General features: G+C 39.0%; 1 protein-coding gene across 1 annotated transcript in view; it reads right to left on the reverse strand.

The window, feature by feature from the left end:
- LOC134534707 (phenoloxidase-activating factor 3-like) overlaps nt 1-12,763 on the reverse strand; it is a 115,295-nt gene that overhangs the window by 14,809 nt on the left and 87,723 nt on the right. The window lies entirely within an intron of this gene.

Below are 12,763 nucleotides of genomic sequence, written 5' to 3' on the forward strand. Positions count from 1 at the left end.
CGCTAGAGTGCAGTAATCATTTATTATGGAGGTGCCCCCCGCCATCTTGAAATTCGGCCGCCATCTTGAAATAATGTAATAATGTAGCTAGAAAAGCGGGAAAAAATCATAAAATTCATTAAATAAATCACTCATTAACTTACATATTGATTCGATCGATTCCTGTCCTCGGTTCGATACCCGATCGATGCAATAATGTTTAATTTATGTAAAAAATAATAATTTCCATAAACCATGTTCAAAATTCGTAAAGAGACTTTAAATCATCTACTACCATCATCCTATCAGACATCAAGACCACCATCTTGAAATCATGTAATAATGTAGCTATAAAAGCGGGAAAAAATCCAAAATTTATTAAAAAAATTTGTAATCCATATAATGATTGATTGGATCGACTAAGGTCCTCGGTTCGATCCCTGGCCGATACAAAACAACTTTAATTAAAAAAAATACTAAAAAAGTGTTAGGTTTGAGAAAATAAAAACACCACAAGTTCTTTTAAAAAAATTTTATTACATAAATTCTATAAACTACTACAAGTACAAAAAAACACTGACAAATTACCAAAAGCCTTTTGGATTCCTCGATTCAAACAGTCTTCTTATTGTACGGACTAAGCCTTTTACAAGACTTTAAATGTCTATCCAATCCGGTCATCAGCACAGCCAGAGACGGACTGAAGTTCTGGAACTTATATATTCTCATTAGCCGGTACAACACATGAGTCAAATCAATAACCATGTTCATTATACGTCTCGGAGCATTTTTTATAATGACGATGTAAGCTATCGAGACGTGAAATTAGTTTATTGCACTTATCCCTGAAATTGTATTCTTTGAACATTATTAGAACAACCGCTTCTTTCATGTTTGCGAGCATTTGAGGTGATAGTAAATGATGCACCACAGTATTTGCACTGATGCGAAGTACGCTCTTCATTAATTGAAGTATTCAAAGCTGATGAAACTTCAGCTGATGGTGGAACAACACATATCGAAGTCTCCTCCAGTGTTGTCAGAGGCGTTGCCAACGGGATCTGCTCCAACATCGTCGGCGCCGACGTCATGGTTCCCGTAGTCTATGGTACATCCTCCATCGAGTACGACGTTAAAGTCGGTAAAGATGCCATCGAAGTCTCAAGAACAGGCAATTACACGACTTATGCACCAGAAGAAACAAACTAGGTGATCCGTACACCGTCGACGGCAGTAACAAACTGAGCGTCCTGCTGTCTAGGACTCGTTTATATACATTAACCGGTTTGAATAATACGCTAGTCAAATCAAGAACAATTTACTAATATACTAGAGTCAAAACAACATTAAAAAAATAGATGCACCATCAACAAAAAAGGAAGCACATTTGGAAGCACCATCAAAAAAGGAAAAACAATAGGAAGCACCGTCAACGAAAAGGCAGCACATTTGGAAGAACCGACTACGAAAAGGCAGCACATTTGGAAGCACCGACAACGAAAAGATAGCACCGCCATCGAAATGGCAGCACATTTGGAAGCACCGACTACGAAAAGGCAGCACATTTGGCAGCACCGACAACGAAAAGGCAGCTCATTTGGAAGCACCGACTACGAAAAGGCAGCACATTTGGCAGCACCGACAACGAAAAGGCAGCACATTTGGAAGCACCGACTACGAAAAGGCAGCACATTTGGAAGCACCGACAACGAAAAAGCAGCACATTTGGAAGCACCGACAACGAAAAGGCAGCACATTTGGAAGCACCATCATCGAAAAGGCAGCACATTTGGAAGCTCCATCAACAAAAAAAAAAGGCAAAAAGGAAGCACAAGTTACGAGATCTTAGTCTTAGTTAGAAATTAGAATACAAGAAATAAAAACATTAAATTCTTATAATTTAAATTATTTATTTTATTGCTTTACATTATACAAATGCAAGTAAAACAAGCCATTATTGCATGTAGCCAGCATTCCTCAGTTCCTTGAGTATGAAGGATATTTCTTTGATGCACGAATAGTTTCCTGCACAAAGCGAACCATGTAGAAGTCTTAGCCGGTCAACTAATATGTTTGGATCTTTCCATGATGTGTAATCAATCTCTTCTACTACCATCTTCCTTGCACCTTTATAATAAATATTATGATCTATGGTGTCTTCATTTTTACCACCAACCTCAGGGTAACTTTCATGTTTGAGACGGTGATCATCACAAGCTTGATCAGATTTATTTAATATATCACGTCGTTAACACCGTTTCGGCCTCAGGACACCGCCACATTCTTCGATCTTGTCAGCTCTAGGTGCTTCATGACAGTCTATGTATTTGTCAACAGCCTCAGAGTCACTGTAACAATCACCGTAGAAGGCATCGTGTTCACCCAGATTATCGTAATAATTCGATGTTGATGATGTTGAAGTGTCTTCATCGTCTTCATGCTGCCTTTTTAGGAGTCCATCATTTTTACAAAGTAGGAAAGATCTACTTGAATTCGGCTGGAATATATACTCACTCTTCACGTTAAGGATTCTTTTATTGTCTTCATTCTTCCGTAAATCATCAACCTCCTTCAATTTAAGTTCTTTGTCGAGATCGGAAGAGCCAAGAAAATTATTGTCGTAATGCAGATCACTCTTCCTTAGGCTAGTAGATTCATCGTTGTCCTCTAGCTTGTACGCAGGCTTGGCGCTACAAGTTCTGCCATGTCTTTTTAGGCTCTCTCTCCGCGTAAACGACTTGCTACATCGAACACAACTTATCATATTGCGCAGTGTATTTTTAACACAGTCATTCTTCTCGTGTTGTGTTTTATTCTTTCTCAAGATAAACTCTTTACTGCAAAACTTACACCTATGTTCTTTCGATACAGCGTCAGATCCAAAATCGGAATTCATATTAGTTACTGAGACTAATGCCAGATACCAATTGAGTGTTTTAAATTAGATCCAATACTTAAATAGAAATTTTTTCATATTTCATCAGCGAGAATTAATATATCTCATGCAAAAGTACTTTATGCATGTAGTTCTGCTTTTAAACAACAGATGTCGCCACATGTTGCTTGCAGGTAAATAAAATTTAGTTATTTTATGCGGGATGCGGGTTGCTCACTAACGATCGCAAAAGAAGGATGGCTTCGCTAGACTCCAAGGAAAGGGAAGTTCGTCTTGCATGTTGGTGCTCCACAGATGTCTCATGGCGTAATATTAATTTGACTGAGTAATGATATTTGTTAATTCCACCTGATAAAAATATTGCAAGTTTTGATTTAGTAGCAGAAATTATCGAATTAAATGTAACTCCAAATAAAATGGCATGTCTCATTAGACAAAAAAGAAAAAATCCAAGCAGAGAGCGGTTCCTCAGAATAGTTAGAAACACTTGAAGAAACCAAAGGAATGATTGCAAGAACACGGGAAAAACCATCAAAATATTGACAAGAATAATCAGGAGCACACGGAGAAAACCATCATAATATTGGCAAGAATAATCAGGAGCACACGGAGAAAACCATCATAATATTGACCAGATTAATCAGAAGAACTCGGAGAAAACAACCACATGTTTTCCTTGATATCATAAAATTACAAGAAAAAATATTTAAAATTAAAAATAAATTAATAAAAAAATTAAAAAAATAAATAAAAAAATGCATAAACAGTTTCTGATAGCTTGTAAACTTATCATTGTTGAGCAAAGATAGAGTTCTTGTACAAGCCAGAAATTTATGCATTTTTTAATTCATTTTTTTATTAATTTATTTTTAATTTTAAATATTTTTTCTTGTAATATTATGATATCAATGAAAACATGTGGTGGTTTTCTCCGAGTACTTCTGATTAATCTGGTCAATATTATGATGGTTTTCTCCGTGTGCTACTGATTATTCTTGCCAATATTATGATGGTTTTCTCCGTGTGCTCCTGATTATTCTTGTGAATATTTTGATGGTTTTTCCCGTGTTCTTGCAATCATTCCTGTGGTTTCTTCAAGTGTTTCTGACTATTCTGAGGAACCGCTCTCTGCATGGATTTTTTTTTGTCTAATGAGACATGCCATTTTATTTGGAGTTACATTTAATTCGATAATTTCTGCTACTAAATCAAAACTTGCAATATTTTTATCAGGTGGAATTAACAAATATCATTACTCAGTCAAATTAATATTACGCCATGAGACATCTGTGGAGCACCAACATGCAAGACGAACTTCCCTTTCCTTGGAGTCTAGCGAAGCCATCCTTCTTTTGCGATCGTTAGTGAGCAACCCGCATCCCGCATAAAATAACTAAATTTTATTTACCTGCAAGCAACATGTGGCGACATCTGTTGTTTAAAAGCAGAACTACATGCATAAAGTACTTTTGCATGAGATATATTAATTCTCGCTGATGAAATATGAAAAAATTTCTATTTAAGTATTGGATCTAATTTAAAACACTCAATTGGTATCTGGCATTAGTCTCAGTAACTAATATGAATTCCGATTTTGGATCTGACGCTGTATCGAAAGAACAAAGGTGTAAGTTTTGCAGTAAAGAGTTTATCTTGAGAAAGAATAAAACACAACACGAGAAGAATGACTGTGTTAAAAATACACTGCGCAATATGATAAGTTGTGTTCGATGTAGCAAGTCGTTTACGCGGAGAGAGAGCCTTAAAAGACATGGCAGAACTTGTAGCGCCAAGCCTGCGTACAAGCTAGAGGACAACGATGAATCTACTAGCCTAAGGAAGAGTGATTTGCATTACGACAATAATTTTCTTGGCTCTTCCGATCTCGACAAAGAACTTAAATTGAAGGAGGTTGATGATTTACGGAAGAATGAAGACAATGAAAGAATCCTTAACGTGAAAACTGAGTATATATTCCAGCCGAATTCAAGTAGATCTTTCCTACTTTGTAAAAATGATGGACTCCTAAAAAGGAAGCATGAAGACGATGAAGACACATCAACATCATCAACATCGAATTATTACGATAATCTGGGTGAACACGATGCCTTCTACGGTGATTGTTACAGTGACTCTGAGGCTGTTGACAAATACATAGACTGTCATGAAGCACCTAGAGCTGACAAGATCGAAGAATGTGGCGGTGTCCTGAGGCCGAAACGGTGTAAACGACGTGATATATTAAATAAATCTGATCAAGCTTGTGAAGATCACCGTCTCAAACATGAAAGTTACCCTGAGGTTGGTGGTATAAATGAAGACACCAGAGATCATTATATTTATTATAAAGGTGCAAGGAAGATGGTGGTAGAAGAGATTGATTACACATCATGGAAACATCCAAACATATTAGTTGACCGGCTAAGACTTCTACATGGTTCGCTTTGTGCAGGAAATTATTCGTGCATCAAAGAAATATCCTTCATACTCAAGGAACTGAGGAATGCTGGCTACATACAATAATGGCTTGTTTTACTTGCATTTTTATAATGTAAAGCAATAAAATAAATAATTTAAATTATAAGAATTTAATGTTTTTATTTCTTGTATTCTAATTTCTAACTAAGACTAAGATCTCGTAACTTGTGCTTCCTTTTTGCCTTTTTTTTTTGTTGATGGAGCTTCCAAATGTGCTGCCTTTTCGATGATGGTGCTTCCAAATGTGCTGCCTTTTCGTTGTCGGTGCTTCCAAATGTGCTGCCTTTTCGTTGTCGGTGCTTCCAAATGTGCTGCCTTTTCGTAGTCGGTGCTTCCAAATGTGCTGCCTTTTCGTTGTCGGTGCTGCCAAATGTGCTGCCTTTTCGTAGTCGGTGCTTCCAAATGAGCTGCCTTTTCGTTGTCGGTGCTGCCAATTGTGCTGCCTTTTCGTAGTCGGTGCTTCCAAATGTGCTGCCATTTCGATGGCGGTGCTATCTTTTCGTTGTCGGTGCTTCCAAATGTGCTGCCTTTTCGTAGTCGGTTCTTCCAAATGTGCTGCCTTTTCGTTGACGGTGCTTCCTATTGTTTTTCCTTTTTTGATGGTGCTTCCAAATGTGCTTCCTTTTTTGTTGATGGTGCTTCTATTTTTTTAATGTTGTTTTGACTCTAGTATATTAGTAAATTGTTCTTGATTTGACTAGCGTGTTATTCAAACCGGTTAATGTATATAAACGAGTCCTAGACAGCAGGACGCTCAGTTTGTTACTGCCGTCGACGGTGTACGGATCACCTAGTTTGTTTCTTCTGGTGCATAAGTCGTGTAATTGCCTGTTCTTGAGACTTCGATGGCATCTTTACCGACTTTAACGTCGTACTCGATGGAGGATGTACCATCGACTACGGGAACCATGACGTCGGCGCCGACGATGTTGGAGCAGATCCCGTTGGCAACGCCTCTGACAACACTGGAGGAGACTTCGATATGTGCTGTTCCACCATCAGCTGAAGTTTCATCAGCTTTGAATACTTCAATTAATGAAGAGCGTACTTCGCATCAGTGCAAATACTGTGGTGCATCATTTACTATCACCTCAAATGCTCGCAAACATGAAAGAAGCGGTTGTTCTAATAATGTTCAAAGAATACAATTTCAGGGATAAGTGCAATTAACTAATTTCACGTCTCGATAGCTTACATCGTCATTATAAAAAATGCTCCGAGACGTATAATGAACATGGTTATTGATTTGACTCATGTGTTGTACCGGCTAATGAGAATATATAAGTTCCAGAACTTCAGTCCGTCTCTGGCTGTGGTGATGACCGGATTGGATAGACATTTAAAGTCATGTAAAAGGCTTAGTCCGTACAATAAGAAGACTGTTTGAATCGAGGAATCCAAAAGGCTTTTGGTAATTTGTCAGTGTTTTTTTGTACTTGTAGTAGTGTATTGAATTTATGTAATAAAATTTTTTTAAAAGATCTTGTGGTGTTTTTATTTTCTCAAACCTAACACTTTTTTAGTATTTTTTTTATTAAAGTTGTTTTGTATCGGCCAGGGATCGAGCCGAGGACCTTAGTCGATCCAATCAATCATTATATGGATTACAAATTTTTTTAATGAATTTTGGATTTTTTCCCACTTTTCTAGTTACATTATTACATGATTTCAAGATGGTGGTCTTGATGTCTGATAGGATGATGGTTGTAGATGATTTAAAGTCTCTTTACGAATTTTAAACATGTTCATGGAAATTATTTTTTTTACATAAATTAAACATTATTGCATCGATCGGGTAACGAACCGAGGACAGGAATCGATCGAATCAATATGTAAGTTAATGAGTGATTTATTTAATGAATTTTGGATTTTTTCCCGCTTTTCTAGCTACATTATTACATGATTTCAAGATGGCGGCCGAATTTCAAGATGGCGGGGGGGCACCTCCATAATAAATGATTACTGCACTATAGCGGGTAAGAATTAAACTAACATGACGTCAGCGCACTCTCGCCGACGATACATTGATGATGATGGCTTCCAGCATCGAAGACAAGATGGCGGACATGACGTCATACCAGCTGACGATATATATGCTTTGAAAAAAAGTGGTGGGAGTCAGTATGCCTGCGTCCACTGTGAAGGAAGGATCGGTCGCCATTTTTAATTATTTTTTTTGCACTCGCCGGGTTCGAACCGAGGACTCCGAGCTCTGTGTCGTTAATGTATGATTTTTATGAATAATTCATTAAAATTTTATTATTTAATTTTTTTTATAATTTAAAAAAAAAACATTAAAATCGGATAATAAATAAAAAAGTTAAAGATGGCGGCCGTAACGGAAATTGAAACGGTGACGTCATCATCCATGTTGACGTCAAAGGCTTATCTGCGGCTGTCGACATGGATGCTTAATCCGCTATATGGACATTTCTAGCCGCTGGGATTTTTAAGGACTAAAAGCGGGAAATTTTCCCTCTAAACGGGAATTTTTCCCTCGAAAAGAGAAATTTTTTAATTGAGGAATTTTTTAAGATTTTTTGGCGGAATTTTTTTCACAGAAATGGAAATTTTGACGATTTTTGAGGAATTTTGGGCAATTCTTGCCCAATTTTGGCAAATTTTGAGGGTCAAATGTCAAGGTCAAACTTGTCCCGTTACGCTGTGTCCCGTTACACTCATCCAAGATGGCCGCCGTGACGTCACAATCCAAGATGGCGGTCGGCACCTCAGGCACCTCAGCCAGAAGCCGTGTCCCAGTATGCCCTATCCTATACTACTCTGTTACCTTTTAAAAAAAAGTATGACATGAAAATAATTCTAATAAATGTCTTTCAGAAAGACTTACAGAAATCTGTAAGGTGGCTTCGATAAAGTTTGAATGGAAGGCCAACATTTTTGAAAGATTTCGAAAGTGGAGGTTGAAAGCTTAGTACGTGTTATTGCCACCACTTCTACCATTCTTAAGACGATAGTCATTTGATTTAGCCTCATGGAATTCATGGACAAATTACATTTAAAACTAAAGGAGAGCTTCGTGTCAAGAAAGTTTTCACAACAGAGGTTGCACATTGAGGTGTAGGAGTTATTGAAAAGGGATGGGTTATATAGGGGAGAGGCAACGTAACCTTCGGGTAAAACTCAGATATTAAACGAACATTTTTTTTTTGTTTTTACATAAAAAACAGACGGCCAAAATGAAAAATGTCTGTACAGCGGTTAAGAAAATGCTTTGCAAAATATTACCTACTAGCTGCAGTACCCGGCTTTGCCCGGGCTGAACACCGGGTTATATATTGTCCGCGAGTTACAGCAAATTGGATAGCGATATGTCCAGTGTGTTGGACGTTAAGAAATGACTCATAATTACTGTTTGTGTATCTGTGACCTATGATTTTCTGTTTGCTCATGGCGATCGGTTGAAAGGTTTAGAAGTTGATGCGCTACAGCGCCATCTAGCGGCGAGTTACAAAAAAAATGGATAGCATAAAAACCTTCTTCATGATAAAAACACTTCGATGTGCCAACTTTCATGGCGATCGGTCAAACGGTGTAAGAGTTTATCGACGTCATACATGCCAACATCGAATTATATATATATATTCTTATATTTCGAAATTTTTGGGCTTTCACTTTTGTAGAAAGTGGATGTTCAGGACCTCGAATGGTTTGGAACAACTCCATCTCGAAAGAAATGATATTTGAAATTCCTGAAATTTTCGAGATTTTTAGGCTTTGTCCCCAGAGGGGGAGGGGTGATTTTGAGGACCCTGAATGGCAGGGAAACACTAAAAATCGAAAGAGAATGATTTTTTTAATTTTTTTAAATTTTGGGGCTTTGACTCCTGAGAAGGGGGAGGGGGGTGATTTTGAGCACCCCGAATGGCTCGTAAACACTTCATATCGAAAGAGAATAGGTTTTCGAAATTTTGGGAAATTTTTTTATTATTGGGTCTTTGACTCCTTGTGGGGAGAGGGTAGTTTGAGGACCCCGAATGGCTCGGAAACACTCAAAATAGTAATAACGGATACTTAAATTTGAGAAATTTTTGAAATTTTTCGTAATTTTGGGGTTTTGCACTCCCCCCCCCTCCCTCAAAATAGGGTGGGAAGTAGACTTTGGGTAAAAGTTCCACCCTGCCCCGGACAATTTAGTTCGTAATGACTTAATTTTAATATAATTTCCTCCAATTTTTCGAAATTTTGTGGCTTTCACGTTTGTGGGAGGGGGGGAGGGGGTGGAGGTTCAGGACCTGGAATGTTTCGGAACACTCCATCTCGAAACAAATGATATTTGAAATTCCTAAAATTATCGAAATTTTGGGGCTATTTCCCAGTGTGTGGCGGGGGTTTCGAGGACCCTGAATGGCTCGAAAACACTTAAAATCGAAAGAGAAAAATTTTAAAAAAATTTTAAACTTTCGAAATTTTGGGGCTTTAACCACCTGGGGGGGGGGGGGTAATTTTTTTTATTTGTCTTAATACCTAAAATACGTATGTTTCCAAAATGAAGCAAAGTTTAAATAATGACCAATTTGACAAAACAAAATTGTACAACTCAAATGACATTGAAATTTAAAAGAATTATGAGTGCCCTAGGTAGGGAGAAAAAATATATACAGAAGAAATTAAATTTAAAATATGGGTGCGTGTACTTAGGTACGCGCATGAGAAGTTATACATCTTTGGCATCATTAAAAAATAGTTTTTAATTGCATGCAAAAATATTGCGTGGAGTCCCTCCGCGCGGAAGAAGTGAAACTTCGTAATGTGGAAATTAAAATAGGAAGGGGTAGAAAATTATTTTTAGTGAAATCATATTGTATCAAATAAAACTAAAAAAAAAAAGGTAATAAATTTGTAACGATTCATAGATTGACCTTCAGAGAGAGAGAGAGAGAGAGAGAGAGAGAGAGAGAGAGACCTATTGAATGTCTATAAAGCTTACTTTTTTATGAGAGCAGATTTTCATTAAATAAATCATGAAATCATTCAACGATAAAAGTTGTTTATTTAATTAAGCGGACGGGTTCGCCCCAAGGAGAAAATTGACGTGGCGAGACCTCGTGGACATAGAGAAATGACACACACTCACTATTTATGTGTTTATGAAACATGATTTTTTTCTGCAATTTAAATTGTAATATACAAAAACGGTATTGAAAATTGAAACAAATATGGCGACATTACAAACTGTCAAGATCTTTATTTTTTTCTTACTCTCTACTTAGTTCCTTACAATAGAAAAACGTAACGTAATGGCTTGAAAGCAATTGCTCGGCAGGCATAGAGGAATGACACTAACAGTTTGTATATCTATGACACACATTACATAAAATTAAGATATATTTTTTTTAACCCGTTTAAAGATTATTTTTTTAGACAAAAGATAGTCTATGTCCATCCCCAGGATATAATCTATCTCCTTGCCAAATTTCATAACTTTCCGTTCAGCCGTTCAGCCGGGAAAAGGTAACAAACAAATAGACAGACAGACAGACAGACAGAGTTACTTTCGCATTTATAATATTAGTATTGATGAGTACGGATCATTGGGACCCAAGACATTGCTTACAAGCTGCGACATGTTCAGATGGGACAATCCATATTTGAAAAGCAACATTCAGTGACTGTCATGTTATTACTATCCTGATTGCTGGAACGTAAAAATACACAAAATTAACACACAGTTTATCGCTATATTAAAAAAAAAAAAAAAAAAAAAAAAAAACAAGTTCTCGAATAACAATATTTCCTACCACAGTTTTCACAAAAGTAAATAATCATGCTGGACTCACTACAAAGTGACGAAGTGGACGTGAAACGAATAAAATAATCTCCTAAACAATCACGCTCGACATATACGTTACTTCAAAGTGATGAAATTCGCAGGCACCATAGACTTTACGATCAGAAGAAAAAAAATTCATTTTTCATGCGTTCCGCACGTGACGTTACTTTAATGTGCGTTAGAATTTCGTTTTCCAGTGACGGCTGAAATGGTGCATTGGTTGTGTTCTGTCGTCTCGCCGGAGTCGGTGATATGGTTGACGGAGTCGGTGATGGGTTGACGACCGCTGAGGGCGCCAGCTAGCCTACACCACCGATCCTGCGGGCTGGTTCGCAGGCAGAGCGAGACTGGTCTCGGGGTGACAGGCAGGAAGGAGTTAATGACCAAACCGGGGCTCCCCCGGCTGTTTGCAGCCACCGGGGACGCTGGGTTGACGGCGCGTTGACACACGCACACAACCAGACCAACACCGCGAAATCTGCTTTGATTGGTTTTATTCCGTGCGTTCACCAATACAAAGCGCTATACTTGGCGCGGGGTTCGTCAGGACGCGTCGGTTCTGGTTGCTTCCAGGTCGTGATGACGGGCGAAACTGGTCGTACCGTCCTCAGGGGCACACGGCCTTAATCACGACTACTCACGACGCAGGTGCTCCTGGTCCATAGTGTTCACTAGACGCGAGGTCTCTCCGCACAAACGTAGCGTAACTTAGAACTAGCTGCCGTACCGCACCTTTACGAGGGGCTACGTAACCATAAGGAACTGAACATAGTCAAACAATAATGACGTAACAAATACGCAGCACGGCGGACTGCCCGGACGATCAAAGCCACTAAAAACATTCTGGAACCACAACATAATAAATCGGCAAAGCCATGCTATCGTGGTGCAAGAATTACGTAAGATACAGAATAACCATTGGCATACGGCGCTAAATTAACTGGTGGGTGGTAAGAGGGCGGGTCCCGAAGTCCTCGGGCCGTCTTAACGAAAATAGTGACGTGGCACGTATCGCCTTACGCGGCGGCCCTGTGCGGGCGAAACAGCGAAGTCGCTCGATGGGAAATGCTCGTGGCTGAAGTCCTGGAGCGTAACCCGCGCCCCGGTTGAACAAAGAGCTGCGTAACACAAAGAAAAAGTCCCTACGAAGACGCCGCACGATAAGGTGATGCGGTCGGTGAATTCGGGCCGACCGAGAGGCTAGCCATGCAGAAAACGTCCTCCATTGCTGAGATGAAAACCGTACACAAAGCTTGAAGGGCTGCGCGGAGCGACACACGCAGCTAACCGCGCCGATAGCTGATGAACTCCCGAGTCCTGTTTCTCATCCGTGCGCAGTGGGTCAGGTCGAGCCATTTTTCTGATGTAGTCATGCGAATTCAACAGAGTTGTTACATTTTGCAACATTACTTTTTGTAATAAAAGAATTTCTAACATTAATTTACCATCGGAAGACACAAATGAAAGTACCGTCTCAGTAATATTCGATTGCCACTCGGGCAGCAATCGACCCTCCGGTGGTGTTCGGGCCGTTCCGAGGCGCCGCTCTGCGTTGCACTTGCACTCGTTCGCGCCACCAAGTGCCCCTGTGAGACGGCGGCAGTTTCTTCCGTATTCTA

This window comes from Bacillus rossius, chromosome 8 (assembly GCF_032445375.1).
Source record: "Bacillus rossius redtenbacheri isolate Brsri chromosome 8, Brsri_v3, whole genome shotgun sequence".
In the NCBI taxonomy this organism is placed as follows: Eukaryota; Metazoa; Arthropoda; class Insecta; order Phasmatodea; family Bacillidae; genus Bacillus; species Bacillus rossius.